At 41.3% G+C, this 15,803-nt stretch overlaps 1 protein-coding gene across 3 annotated transcripts in view; it reads left to right on the top strand.

Moving 5' to 3' along the window:
* The first annotated feature begins 362 nt into the window (after nt 1-362).
* The window catches only part of METTL24 (methyltransferase like 24), a 67,836-nt gene continuing 52,395 nt past the window's right edge, over nt 363-15,803 (top strand). For all 3 annotated transcript variants that reach the window (XM_089530576.1, XM_089530578.1, XM_089530577.1), the window contains exon 1: nt 363-418. The gene's annotated coding sequence lies outside the window, so the exon portion shown is untranslated. The remainder of the gene's footprint in view (nt 419-15,803) is intronic.

Below are 15,803 nucleotides of genomic sequence, written 5' to 3' on the forward strand. Positions count from 1 at the left end.
TCCACAATTGAAAAAAAATCAGATTCAATTTTAAAATGTTCTTAAACAAACCTTGGTAATAATATTTGTCCCCCTCCCCCCTTTTATATAAATCTCAGTATAAAACTGGAGGGTGAATAGATTAAAGGAATTATAAAAAATGAGCTAATGTTATTTTTTTAAAGATTTTTTAAAAAAGAAAAAGGTTTTATTTTTTTGTACAAACCACTGCATCTATCTACACTGTTTGTATAATGTTACAATGTTTTTAGGAATGTCTTTATTGAAGATAGACTTATTCTTGGTTGTGCTGATTTCTTTCCTTTTCTTTTTTTCCTAGGCTGTACGCTGGCACATAGATTTGCAACCCTGGGCAAGCTCTACGCCATCGCTGAGTAATGAAGCCCTGAGGCTCTTAAAATATATCAGCACTGCCCAGGTTGGTTTCCATCTTGACATTTGTTTAGGAAATCAGAGGCCAAGGTTTAGTTTTTAACAAAACCACCAGGAGCCCTTGTAGCACAGTGGTTAAATGCCTATACTGCAGCCACTTACTCAAAACCATAAGGTTGCGAGTTCAAGACCAGCAAAAGGGCTCCAGCTCGTCTTGCATCCTTCCGAGGTTGCTAAAATGAGTACCCAGATTGTTGGGGGAAAACTAGCTTACAGTTGTAAACTGCTTAGACACTGCTTAGGCGGTATGAAGCGGTATATAAATGAATCATAGACTCATAGAGTTGGAAGAGACCGCACGGGCCATCCAGTCCAACCCCCTGGCATGCAGGAAATCCAAATCAAAGCATCCCCAATAGATGGCCATCTAGCCTCTGCTTAAAGACCTCCAAGGAAGGAGACTCCACTACACTCCGAGGGAGTGTGTTCCACTGTCGCACAGCCCTTTACTGTCAGCAAGTTCTTCCTAATGTTGAGGTGGAATCTCTTTTCCTGTAGCTTGCATCCATTGTTCCGGGTCCTGTTCTCTGGAGCAGCAGAAAACAAGCTTGCTCCCTCCTCAATATGACATCCTTTCAAATATTTAAACAGGACTATCATATCACCTCTTAACCTTCTTTTCTCCAGGCTAAACATCCCCAGCTCCCTGAGTCGTTCCTCATAGGGCAAGGTTTCCAGACCTTTCACCATTTTAGTCGCCCTCCTCTGGACATGCTCCAGTTTCTTAATGTCCTTTTTGAATTGTGGTGCCCAGAACTGGACACAATATTCCAGATGGGGCCTGACCAGAGCAGAATATAGTGGCACTATTACTTCCCTTGATCTAGACACTATACTTCTATTGATGCAGCCTAAAATCGCATTGGCCTTTTTAGCTGCCGCATCGCACTGTTGACTCATGTTCAACTTGTGGTCTACTTGGTCTCCCAGATCCCTTTCACATGTAGTTTCATTCAGCCAGGTGTCCCCCATCCTAAATCTGTGCATTTTATTTTTCTGCCCTAAGTGCAGTACCTTACATTTCTCTGTGTTGAATTTCATTTTGTTAGCTTTGGCCCAGCTTTCTAGTCTATTCAGATCATTTTGAATGTTGATCCTGTCCTCTGGAGTATTAGCTATTCCTCCTAATTTGGTGTCATCTGCAAATTTGATAAGTATGCTCCCAATTCTGTCATCCAGGTCATTGATAAAGATGTTGAATAACACTGGGCCCAGGACAGAGCCCTGTGGGACCCCACTGGTCACTTCTCTCCAGGCTGAAAAAGAGCCATTGTTGAGCACCCTTTGGGTTCGGCTGGTCAACCAGTTACAAATCCATGTAACAGTTACCTTGTCTAGTCCTCATTTTACAAGCTTGTTTGCAAGAATATCATGGGGAACCTTGTCAAAGGCCTTACTGAAATCAAGATATACTATATCCACAGCATTCCCTTCATCTACCAAGCTGGTAATTTTATCAAAGAAAGAGATCAGATTTGTCTGGCATGACTTGTTTCTCTGAAACCCATGTTGACTTTTTGTGATTATGGCATTGCCTTCTAGATGTTCACAGAATCTCTGTTTAATGATCTGCTCTAGAATCTTTCCTAGTATTGATGTCAGACTAACTGGACAATAATTGTTGGGATTCTCTTTTTTCCCCTTTTTGAAGATGGGGACAACGTTTGCTCTCCTCCAGTCTGCTGGGATTTCACCTGTTTTCCAGGAGTTTTCAAATATGATTGCCAATGGCTCCGATATTACATTTGCCAGTTCTTTTAGTACCCTTGGATGTAGTTCATCTGGTCCTGGAGACTTAAATTCATTTAGATTAACAAGGTATTCCTCTACTATCTCTTTACTTATTCTGTGCTGAAATTCCCTTATTCTGTCCTCTGCTCCATTATCCTCAGGTTGAGCAGCCTTTGCCTTTTCTGAGAAGACTGAGGCAAAGAAGGTGTTGAGTAATTTTGCCTTTTCTCTGTCTTCTGTTAGTATTTTGCCATCTTCTCCACACAGTGGCCCTACCATTTCCTTCTTTCTTTTGCTGCGGACATATCCAAAAAAGCCCTTTTTGTTTTTCTTAACCTCTCTAGCAAGCCTGAGTTCATTCTGCGCTTCAGCTTTTCTGACTTTACCCCTACACATGCCTGCTATTTCTTTGAATTCCTTTTTTGTGATTTCCCCCTTTTTCCATTTCTTATACATGTTCCGTTTCAAACTTAGCTCGGTTGAAAGTTCCTTAGTCATCCATCCTGGTTTCTTGAGACACCTCCCATTTTTCTTTCTCAATGTAACTGTTTGAAATTGTGCCTTCAGCATCTCCCTTTTGAGAAAGTCCTATCTGTCCTGAACTCCCTTCCCTTTTAGTATTTCTGACCATGGAATCGCCCTCAATACTTCTCTAAGTTTACTCAAATCCGCTCTCCTAAAGTCTAGAATGCGTGTTTGACTATGGCTGGCTTCTCCTTTCCACTGTATAACAAACTCCAGGAGAACATGGTCACTTCCACCTAATGATCCCATTACTTGCACCCCATTAACCAAGTCATCCTTGTTGGTTAGGATCATATCCAAAATAGCTGACCCCCTTGTTGCCTCTTCCACCTTTTGGACCATGAAATAGTCTTCCAGGCAAGTGAGGAATTTGCTAGACCTTGAGGATTTTGCTGAGTTTGACTTCCAGCAAATATCAGGATAACTGAAGTCGCCCATCACTACTACATCTCTCTTTTCTGACTGTGTGGTCATCTGTTCTAGAAAGATATCATCCAATTCCTCAGTCTGACTTGGGGGTCTGTAGTAGACTCCCACCATTACATCCTTGTTGTTTCCCTCCCCTTTAATTTTTATCCAGATGCTCTCCACCTGGCTTCCATGATTGATGTCCTGGATCTCTTCACTGGTGTAAATATCTCTGACATATAGTGCTATTCCTCCTCCTTTCCTGTTTGGCCTATTTCTCTTAAAAAGGTTATACCCCTCTATTTCCACATTCCAATCATGAGACTCATCCCACCAGGTTTTATTATATCATATTTGCTTTGTTGTACTAGGAGTTCAAGTTCATCTTGCTTATTTCCCATGCTCTGTGCATTAGTGTAGAGACATCGCAGACCATGGGTCCCATTTACTTGTTGCTTGTGCAAGTTTTTTTGCCTCCCACTGTTGTGTCCTTGTACTTTTTTTCTTGTTTCCTCTATGTCTGTTTGACTATTTTCTCCAGCCCTTTCGCCTTCCTTAATATTGTCTCCCTTCCACACGGAACTCAGTTTAAAGCCCTCCTGATCAAGTTCTTGAGACTGTTGGCAAAAACATTTCTTCCAACTGGCATGAGATGCAACCCGTCCGTTGCAAGAAGTCCCTCCTCATGGAACCGCAGCCCATGATCAAAGAATCCAAATCGTTCTCGGCGGCACCATCTGCGAAGCCAGTTGTTCACATCCGCTATTTTCCTCTCCCTTTCTGGACCATGCCCTTCAACTGGCAGAAGAGACAAGATGACAACCTGTACATCCATTCCTTTCAGCTTCCTACCAAGTGCCTCGTAATCCCTTTTGATGTTCTGCAGGTTGTGTCTTGCAGTATCATTGGTTCCCACGTGAACCGAAAGGAAGGGGTATTGGTCAGTAGGCTTGACCAGTCTTGTCAGCCTCTCTGTCACATCACGGATCTTTGCCCCTGGAAGACAACACACCTCTCGAGACATCTTGTCAGGCCTACAAATCACTGCTTCTGTACCCCTCAGCAAGGAGTCCCCCACTACGACCACACACATCCTACGAGGTTTAGCAGCGGCTGTTCCCTTGGGTGGGACTCTCTGGCTCCCCTGCTCTGTCCCTGAAGTCTGTCCATGCTGCTCTTTTTCATCCTCCTTGATAAGGGAAAGAGCTTCGAATCGATTCTCTATCTGCAAGCTCCCCGAACAATCCCTTCTTGGCCTACTTCTCTGTGTGACATTCCTCCAGCTGTCTGCCTCCTGTGTATGTGAAGTGACCTCCTTGGCTCCAGCATCTTCCTCTGCGTGGTATTCGTCCAGGATTGTTAGTTCTGTTGTGTCCAGGAAATCCTCCTGCTCCCTAATGTGCTGAAGTGTATCTACTCTGAATTTCACCTGCTGCACTTTCTCCTCCAAGAGGGCTACCAACTTGCACTTGGGGCATGTGAAGTTCTCCACTTCTGTAGGCAAGAAGACAAACATCCCTCAAGTGTTGCAGGTGACTGCCGTGGTTCTGTCAGTGTCCATAGTGAAAAGTCTTAGGAAGTTACTGGAACAGGACTGTGGTTCCTCCTGAAAAAAAGAATCCTCCAGAAAACACCAAGGTTAAAGCTCCTGATGTTTCAGCAATTTGTGGCAGTGAGCTCAATCAACTCTGCCTCCGCTGTAGATTTCCTTGGATGAAAAAAAAAGAAATAAAAATAGAATTCAAATTTCTGGGAGGAGTAATGAAGAGCTAGTCTGCTAGCTCTGCCCCTAGTGACTCACAGATGTGACTCACTGAAGATGTGACTACAAGCACACTCTTCCTAGAGTTTTAAAAAAAAATTAAACAGTCACCACTTACAATGGCTTCCCAGCTACCTCTCTCCTCCTCCTCTCTGTAGCAGGAACTACAGAGTCTTGTTTTTTTTTATCATACCACAAATGACATAATATATAAGGGATTCCATTAATTTTTTGTATATACAGTTTGGAAGATACTACGTATTTCAGATTAAAGTAATACTGAAATCTAACCTCAAAATAAGTGCTCTTTCTTTGAGGATTTGATCACAAATTTTGTTATAACAAAAAAACAGGGGAGGGGGACTTGGTTGGGGACTGGATTATGTATACCTAATGCATAGAATCCCTAAAATAGTGTATGTTATACTAAACTACAGTGGGTCCTTAGCATCTGCTGGGGTTTGGTTCTAGGACCCCCTATAGATACCAAAATCCATGGATGCTCAAGTCCCATTAAATAGAGTGGCATAGTAAAATTGTGTCCCTTATATAAAATGGAAAAATTAAGGTTTGTTTTTTGGAATTTGTACATTTTTCAATATTTTCAAACTGTGGATTCTTGAATACGTGGATAAAAAAAATCTGTGGATACAGAGGGTTGACAGTATTTGTGAATTTTTATTTGTTAATGATATTTCCTTCCCACCAAGTGGCTCTGGAGTTTCAGTTGATGTAAGTTCACAACAGCCTTATTAGATGATTGAACTAAGACAATAGTGATTGAACCAAGCTCACTTAGTGAGTTATGCCAGCATGCATCTGGGAAGAGGTCATCTCAAAACGTTAAGGAAAATAAATGTATTTTCTTAGTGCTTTAAACACTTGAGATCAAAATACGTTTGTCTGTCAAATATTGCAATAAAGGTGGCTTTTGTGTCTAGCTAGAAAGATGTGGCCACTGATCTTTGGCATTTAAGTTTGGCCACAAGTTGTTAACCTTCATGTAGGTGGATTAAAAAAAAACACACACTTGCATTTTGTGTGACTCATGGTGTTTGTTTGTTTGTTTGTTTTGAATCCTTGAGAATTGCAATGTATTGCAGGGTAGAAAAATCCTGTATCTACAGGATAGAATAGGACAGAAAGAAATATATTTTACAGCACCCAGAGGCTTTTGGTGGAAAGGGGTTGAACTATTAATTACCGTATATACTCAGCTATAAGTCAACCTCATGTATAAGTAGAGGGCAGGTTTGGAGGCCACAATTATGCATTCTGCCATGACCTGTGGATAGGTTGTGGGTAAAACTTGGAGGCTCCTTCATTGTGTGTATGCGTGGATGTGGCAAGACGGACTTTCATTGACACTTTTTGCTTCAGCATTCAGCTTTCGTTTCATTGAGGTGCATGGGCAGGAAAGGGATTCTTAAACAAGCAGCAATATCAGTTATCCAGAACTCTTTCTGCTTGGCTCAAGAGAGAACAAAACTGTTTGGGGAAATCTAAAAGAGCTGCTATCACATTACCATGGTAACCTGTAAATAAATTGACCTGGGATTTTGGGGTCAATTTTTGGGCATAGATTTTTTGACTTATAGATGAATATATATGGTATCTTGTAAACCTCCTTATGTTTTCTGCTTCTTAAGGCTATGTAGAATAACCTGTGTTGGGGGAAAATGTATACTTCATTAAAAAAAATTATAGTGATAGTACAAGTGCCCTTTCCTAACCTTGGGAAGTGAACACTAAAATATTGGCTTCTTGACATATATACCTGAATTGAAAAGGTTCATATTTGCCTCCTTTTATAACTTGACAAATGCAGACTTCTTCCAACACTGGGTTATTTTCCACTCTATAGATAGAAAACACACATAGAAAATGGCACTCAGTGAATGCAGAAACACCCACTGCATTTGGAAAGAGAGCAATGGAATTGCATCAGTGAGGTCTTTAAAGTTCAGCAAATGCTTCATAGCTTTCAGCTAGAGAGACTTGGAGTGCAGTAGCCTTGCTGTGCAGAAAACCACCCCCTTTTCAAGAATATAATAAACTGTGGCAGCTTTTGCCAAGCTTCGCTAGTTGGGTCAAAACCTACAAGGGCATCAATTTGTAGCAGGTTGATAGTTGCTGACATGACAATCAAGAGTTTAAGCTTTGGGAATGACTGCCCTCAGCCCCCAGGGCAAAATTAAATTGAGAAGTTAGAGGAGTCCTCATTTCCCTCCTGCCAGATGCTGCTGGATTCCAGGCCTAATGATAGCACAGAGTGAGTGTTCAAAGATGCATAATTTAATTTAGTGGTTTCAGCATTCATTCTTTTCTAACTAGCAGTTTAGAAGAAGCTGTTTCCTGGCATGGTTCCAAATAACCATGCAGCTACTTTTATGAGCCCAAGGGAAATGTAAGAATGACATTTTCATGCAAACAACAGGGTGGGGGGTGGGGTGGGTGATCTGAAGGTACTCACATTCAGCATTTAGTGCTTCTCATATTCATTCTGTTGTGGGATGTGGGTTGGTCATTCCCTAGAGTCTCTTGCAATTTCGGTGACACTTGACTCTTAAGATTCCTGCCAGTAGAGCTGTTAGTGTGGATTGCAATAAAGGATTACTTGTTGAGACCTGATCAAAAATACTACCCCGAGTACAACCAGTCTTGTCTGACTTTGAAAGCTAAATAGGATTGTGCCTGTTCACTAACTGGATGAGATACCAGAAGGTATACCTGGTAGATCAAGGAGAGAATCCTTTCTAAGACCCTGGAGAATGGCTACCACTAAGTGTTCACAGTACTTAGTTAGACTGGGGTGAGGAACTGCATAACACCAGGGAACAATATCCCACCAGATTACCACATAGTCTCCACATGCTTCAGCTTTCTTCTGCAGTCCCTCTTAAAATGGTGACAGGGTGTAAAAGATCATTACTTCCTCACGCCATTGTGATAGGGACTTCAGAGGAAAATTGAGGTAATGGTCAGTACAAGGTTGTAGAGAAGACAAGTCTCCCTGGAAAAGACAATAATGCTAGGAAAGGTGGAGGACAGGATAGAGAAGAAGACAACATACCAGATGGACAGACTCAGTAAAGCAGGCCAGAGCCATGAGCCTGTAGGACCTGAGCAGGGCAGTTAAGGACAGGGTTGCTATGAGTCAAGGTTGATTCAAAGGCAGTTAACAACAAAAGAGTTCTGGGATGCTTTAGGGACTGTGGGTATTTTGTGTTTTTGTGCATTTGATTATAGGGCAAAACTTTTGGGCCCAGAATAGCCACTACATGGAACAATGGTGTGAGTAAATATCAGCCAGATTGCTATGTTCTTAAATAGATGAAGTATGCCTCTGGACTACATGGAACCCTCCAGTCCCATTTTGTGCCCCCACAAACTCAGTCTCCAGACTGTAATTGGTTTGATAAAATAAAATGGGGGTAAAATTATCTGATGAACCACCCACCATATGACCCCCAATTCCTAACAGAAAAAGTTAGTTCCTAATGAAGATGAATGAAATCTGGAAGTGATAAAAAATAAATAAAAATAAAGCCAGTGCAGGCTGATAGTTGGTATAGGTGCAGGAATAAAAACTGCCCTCCCTCTTGCAGTTACTCAGCCATGTCTTGTTGACAGCTAAAGGAAAAAAAACCTGGAGGAGCTAAGATGGCCCAGGAAGCAGAGGTGATGGGTGGGGATGAATCACCCTTATTTTCATCTGCATGAAACTGAAGGAGGGGATGACTCAGTTTTTGTGTGTGAACAGCTGATAAAAGAGAAGCTAGTGATTCTGTGTGAGACTGAAAGCCAAACAGAGAAAGGTGTTCTCCTTTCTGTGAGGATTCAAAAATACTGGAAGTGGGCAACTTCCAGGGCCATAAGGAACATGCACCCTTTAAAAAAAAAAGCCAAATTACACCTCTGGGAGGCGTCTGGGAATCCAGTTAAACAAAGTGCATGATTCCTGTGCACCTTGTTTTCGAGAGAAATCAGACACTTTTGAAAAACTGCTGATGAGCCACATGTAATCCATGAATTATGTTCTGTGTGCTCCACTCTGGAAATATAATGGAGGAACTGTGGCTGCTGGAGGAGATTTTAACCTGTGAGCATCCATTTCTGCTCATTAAATAAAGCATATAGGTGTCTGTGCCTTCAAGTTTCCTGTTAACATAGGAAACCCTGTGACTTCCATAGGGTTTTCTTAGACAAGGGATACTCAGAGGTGGTTTTGCCAGTTCTTTCCTCTGAAATATAGCCTATAGCACCTGGTATTTGTTGGCAGTCTCCCATTCAGGTATTAACTGATTGAAAGAGGTGTGTGCAGCAGTTAGGGATCCTGATTAAGGAGCAAAGACACTAATGTCTTGGGGAAATAAACTAAAGGCGTCATTATAGGAACTCCAATCTAAGTCAGGAAAGCTATTCAGGCTGCTAAACTAATCTAGCTGCATTCTAGGGACGAGGTGAGAGGAGACTGATGGCAAGAGAAGAGGTGAAAAACCATCCCTAAGAGTATCAGTTTATATCATAGAAGGGTCAGAACAAGTAGTGGTTCATGGAAACTATTTCTACTGCCCTCTGAGACTTTCTTGATTCTTCAATGCTAAGCATTGTTTCACTTCTAACACTCTTTCTCAACAACACATGCATAAGTCTAAGATTAATCTTCTCTTGTAGAGCTTCATTACAGTCCCATCCAGCACTTCTTCGGTACCTGACCTCTCACTCTCATCAAAGTTAACTGCTCTGGCTAGGACAATTTTTTCATTATTTGAGAATAGGATTCTGTAACCTTTATATCCTTGATTAACATGGAATTTCCTCCACACGCAGGGTCACACACACAGTGTGTGTGTGTATCCAACTCTCTTCTATGCCAATATTCTCTGAAGATGCCAGCCCCAGATGCTGGTGAAACATCAGGCATAAACTCTTCTATAAATGGCCACATAGCCCGAAAAATCCACAAAAAAACTAAGGATGCTGGCCAAAGGAGGGTGACTAAAATGGTGAAAGGTCTGGAAACCATGCCCTATGAGGAACGACTTAGGGAGCTGGGGATGTTTAGCCTGGAGAAGAGAAGATTAAGAGGTGATATGATAGCCCTGTTTAAATATTTGAAGGGATGTCATATTGAGGAAGGAGCAAGCTTGTTTTCTGCTGCTCCAGAGAACAGGACCCGGAACAATGGATTCAAGCTGCATGAAAAGAGATTTCACCTCAACATTAGGAGGAACTTCCTGACAGTAAGGGCTGTTCAACAGTGGAATAAACTCCCTTGGAGTGTTGTGGAGTCTCCTTTTTTGGACGTCTTCAAGCAGAGGCTGGATGGCCATTTGTCGGGGATGCTTTGATTTGGATTTCCTGCATGGCAGGGGGTTGGATGGGATGGCCCTTGTGGTCTCTTCCAACTCTATGATTCTATTCTATGAAAGCCTTCAACTTCACATTCCCACCAATTGTTTTTGTTTTCAAGGGTCCATAGACATAATTGCGAATTAAGTCTAGGGGGTGTTGTGTATCCCTCTTACGCTGCTTAGGAAGTGGGGGTCTGATCCCTTTTGCCTTCATACAGCAAATGCACCTTGTTTCATCACCAATGCCAACAGAAGTATATGAAGGTAATTTGTAATTTGGCTTTACAAGTTCATTTATGCCATTAATATCTCTATGCTCCATTCTTCTGTGCCACATTGTAAGACAGTTGTCAAGCTTGCAATGTTTGGCTGTCTTTGCATATTCGATTTTGCAATCAACAACATACAGATCTTCAGGTACAGTTGTCTGCATTATGGGTTTGCCTTAATAAGACAGTGCATTTTTCCTCTTTAAATGTAACTTTGTAGTTGTTTCTTTTTGGGGTTTTAATGGAGATTAGACTGGTCTCCAAGCCTGACACACTGTGAAATGGTATTTGCTTTATGCTGCCCTGTGATGTTTTGGAGAACTAACAGTTCTCTTTCCTTTAGAATTAAGCATTGTTTTTCCTGTTCCATATACATGATCTCTGACAATTTCATCTAGTTTTGTGAAAAGTTATCCATTCTGACACATATGGGACATTGCCTCGTTGTCCAAATTGAAGATATTAATATTTCTATTTGAGTGTCTGGCTTGCAAAGCCAACTTTTAAATTCCAAAAGATTCTATAAAAATCATTGTCAACATCGGATTTTGTATCTCACTCACAACAATATGCATGTCTTGCCTTGGCTATATTTCTTGCATTCCTTTCCCTTTGCTTTCTCAGCCTTGAGTCTTTGTTCTCAAAGCAATTAGCTTGTAAGTGTCCTGCTTCACTCCATGAAAAGCATTTTGCACCCAGAAATGTCCTCCTACAGTAAGATTGGAACTGTGTTTTGGCTCTTAAAGCACAATCTGTATCGAGGGGAAGTCTAGCTTTTCTCAGGTTTAACATTTTTCTCTTTCATCAGTTTATACATCAAGTCGTAATTTCTCCAATTGATCTTTCAAAGCCATCATCAAATGTTTTTTTTACAATTCCCTGAAAATACACACAATGACCAATTCCTTATCTAACTCCCACTTAGTATTCTTTAATTCATCTATAATTTCCTTTACATTTGACAAATATTCTTGACCTGTTTCACCAGGTTCCACACTGCTATCACACACAAATTAATTGCTGTACCAGTAAAAGGCACTGATTGGCATCTGATATTTTTGTACATCTTTTCAAGATATTCTAACATTGATTTAGCAAATTTTCTCATTCCAAACATACCTGTATGCCTCCTCAACAAGAATGCTGGCTATGAGACAGTGAACTTTGAGATACAGTACTTAGTCTCCCAAGCTGGGATGCTGTCTGCTTCCATCAGCCTCTGTTCCTTGCAGAAAGCCAGGAGCTGGGTTCTTGCTAATTCAGGTTCCATTCTACAAATCCATGTTGTGAAGTTTTCCCTGTAAGCTTGGGAGTTGTTAGTTTGGTACTCTGTAAGGTTGCCATGCCCAAAGAACAGCCTGGTTCTTTGATCTACCTCAATTCTTTCATAGATCTCTTAAAAACAAAAGCCTGGGCTCCATTAACAGGGGCTGACCCTGCTTAACTTGGAAGATCATATTTGATCAGGTGCCTTTAAGGAGTTTATGCCCTTTACAAATAAAGCATATCTCATAAAAATTCCATTAGCCTGAACTGACTTCTTCCAAGCATTTAAGGCAGATGTTTGTATCCATGGAATTCTTGCCGCTTAGGAAATTGGGGTGCAAAAGAGTGACTGTTTATTTTTGTTAGTAATTAGAACCAAATGTTGAGGTACTCAGGCACTGGCTACTTTAAGAAACATTTTAGAGAGCTTTCTGGCTGGTACCTCTAAGATCTTGGGCTCAGAGCTTAACAAATGACAAATAAATTTATGCAGAACATTCATGGGATAAAACCACCATCTTACACAGGCTTTTTGCAGGATAGATATGAGTCATAAAGTTCTGTGATCCCTTGGAATTCTAAGTAACCATAAGAATATGTCTTCTGTGTGATGAAGACAGGAGAAAGAGTGAATGGAGTACAGGGGTGAAGTGTGAAGATGGGAGCCACCAAACACTGCTTCAGACATTAAGCCACTTAAAGTCATGTTATGGTAAAAGAAGCTGGTAAAACCACTTGTAATGATTAGGAATAGGTGGCAGATGGTGAAGTGGTTCATCAAGTAGGAACTGCTGGCCAGTCGAGGTTGCGGGGATCCATATCAGTGGGTTTCTGTCTGAATACCCTACTTCTCCAAACATCTAGTGTCATGGATAACTGCTGTAACATTTAGACTAAAGCCTGGAGTAGATGCACTGTGCCACTGATAAGAATCCCCCAACCTCCACTGGCCAGCAGTTCCTACTTGGTGAACCACTACACCAGCTGGGTTTCTGTTAATTTTGATGTAGTTTAATTTAATGTGTAATAAAGGGACCCCTTCACCATAATTTAAAATCTGTGGCTACTGGCAGCATTCTGTAAAGAGAGATATAACAATTAAATTCTTACCCACCGTTTCATAAAAGTTTCAGAGAACACGCAATAATAGTTGCAGTTTCTATGAAAATGCCATAGGAATGAAAAACTGAGGAGTGAGAAGCAGCCACAGTTATATGTAACCCTTCTGTGCTATTTCTCCCAGTGTAATTCGTTCACAATGCTTAATCTTTATTAATGTTTGTTGAGTTTGCTTATTAAAAGGGATTAGGTAGCGGCTTGCCTTAGCTGAAGATGATCTCTTGCTTTCGTTTTAGCTTGTTTACCCATTTCACAGGGGTTGTATTTTTGCAGATTTTTTTCACACTTGCAAAGTCTGATAGAAATCCCCAGTAAGCAATGGGAGGCTGTTATCTTCCATGCCAGAAGGAGCAGGGGTTCAATCTGCTCTGGCTGCTATACCAAACTTTGAAGGATCTGTTCAAGGTGCTAAATTCTATATCCTAGATAGATTCAGCACCTTCGATAGCTCCATTAAGGTTCAGATTGAACCCCTTCACCATTCCACTGCCTGTAAATCAGTTGTGTGTATTCTGTGTGGCTTCAAGATGGGAGTGTCTCTCCACCCTCACAATATTCTAGCCCTTTTTTGGGGACGTAAGACTGGATATGGTCAATTTCCTTCCAGAACATGGAGAAGAGGACTTGCTGTCCTATTGTTGTTGCTTCCTGTCAATGATAAACAAGATTTGCAGGTTTGTAGTACAATCCAAATACCTGCTAAATGCTTGAAGTTTAATAGTTTTTGGATTTCAGAATGTGTTGAGTGTACTATGAAGTGGCAATCGCTCTTTCAAGCTGCTTTTCAATCTCTGCAAAAGCGTGAGGAGAATGAATACATGTAATATCAGAAGCAAGTCAGGTGGCTAAACAAGGCTTTCAATTGCCCGGTATAAACAAAGTTTTTTCTATCTGATTCTGTTAAGTGACTGTTAGGTATAGCATAACAGCTCTAAACATAAATGACAGAATAGGAGATATAGATGTATTGAAGCACATAAAATGGGATTAAAAATAGGAGGTGGAAATGAAATCTGTGTATATATGCACAGATTATTCAGGTTGCAGAATTTGTCTTTGCTTGCTGCTGCATAATTTGCAGTACTGTGGAGCAGAGATTGGATTCCTTGTGGAGCCCAAAGTATAAGCAATTTAGCCTGAAGCCAGGGAGATGACAGTAAGTGTCAGGACTTGCTCCCTCACTTGCTTATGAGTTTCACCATTTGGAACGTCTAGATTCTCTTCTGGAATTTGAGGTCAACATTGCTTTGGTCTCATCTGCATTGCACTGGACAATTCTTAGCATTATGTCGTTCTGCCTTCTGTGGCAGACAATCTTGTTGTGTCTTGAGTCCTAGACAGGATTATTACATTGCATGCTTCCTTAAAATGTGTTGAGCAGAGAGCTTAAACATATGCTTAATTCTCATTTTCTCCAGGCGGATTTGTTTAAGCATATCCACTGAAAAAGAATGAATGGATTGAAGCATACATATGAGTACTTTAATGAGCTAGAATCTAAATCCCACAAGGATTTCCTTTACCTCCAGGGTGTCTTTATCACAGATGAAAACAAATACAAACAAAAAATGTACAATGGTATCAAAAACAAGAACAGCTCAGTAGCATATAAAAGCAACATGAGTGCATTTTCATCTGGGACCAAATTTTTTCAGAGGCTTGGGAGAATAAATTTCATTTAGCAGCACAAAGATGATAAAGGACGTTCAAGGCCAAACTCCCTGAAGGAGAGTGTTCTGCAGAGATTGTTTCTCACAGACAGTGTTTCTCACTGTCTTCAGTGAGAAAGCTCTTTTGTTGCTGATCACCTCATCATGGATTGCACAGATTCCCAGTGAAGGGATGTCAAAAAAGTTCTGAGCAGGAGTGGGTTGATCTGTGGAGACAATCAGTCCTTCAGGCATCCCTGTCCCAACACGAGGCTTATGGGAAGAAGCTCTAGCAACTTACTAGAGCACATGTAGCCCTCTTAAATGTTTGTTTGTTCATTTAATTTATGCCACATCTTTCCCACAGTATGTGATCCAAGACAGCTAAGAATTTTTAGTTAAAACCTAATATAGTTAAAATCATGGCTAATACAAAAGGGTTTTTTTTTTAAAATTAAACACATGGTTGCATTAAAAATATGCACTTAAAATAGCTCTTAAAAAGGCCTGGACAAAAGAAGGGTCTTCACCTCTTGGCAGAAAGAGAATCTGGGATCGGTCATTGAGAAGGCTCTCTCCCATTTCCTCAGCAAACATACCTGTGATGGTGATGGCACTGAGAGAAACCCCTCCCCAATGGACAAGACTCACTGTCCCCTTGGCGAATAGGTCCGGAACAGGCACCCACTGATGCAGGTGGAGTGCTGATATTGCACGGTATTCTTTTCTCCAATGCCAGACCCTACAGCTCTCACCAGTAGGAGCAGTCGATGGAAGGAAAAGAGCCCTAGGTGGTGAATGGGGGCAGCCAGGGTGGTCTTGGGACAGATGAGAGTGACCACCCTGCTGAGTGTTCACGTCCCTCCAAGGTGCCACCCAGTGTGTTTTGCACTGCTGCACTCTTGTAATGATGCCACTATGACCCTCCCTCAAGGAAGTTAAAACTCAAGCAGGCTTAAATGTTGTTGGACTGCAACTCCCATTGCCCATCACTATTGAGACTATGGCTCATAGGAATTGCAGTTTAGCACCATCCATAGGGCCACAGTGTCCCAAATCTCCATTCTTTCACTGACATTTTGAATTGTGCCTGGCATGGAGCAGGAAATAGCACAGCTGTCTGAGCAGTGACATGAACACATCCTAACATATGGTTCCAGTCATTTATCAGCTATGTTTGGGGCTAATGGAAGTTTTCAGGGAGTCTTGAAAGGTATGTATGTGGCTTTAACTAGCCTGTCAATTTATGGTGACCCCATGAATTTTATGGAGTTTTCTCAGGCAA

Source organism: Sceloporus occidentalis, unplaced genomic scaffold, assembly GCF_023333645.1.
Source record: "Sceloporus occidentalis isolate IW3139 unplaced genomic scaffold, rSceOcc1.0.p SCAF_6, whole genome shotgun sequence".
Classification (NCBI taxonomy): Eukaryota; Metazoa; Chordata; class Lepidosauria; order Squamata; family Phrynosomatidae; genus Sceloporus; species Sceloporus occidentalis.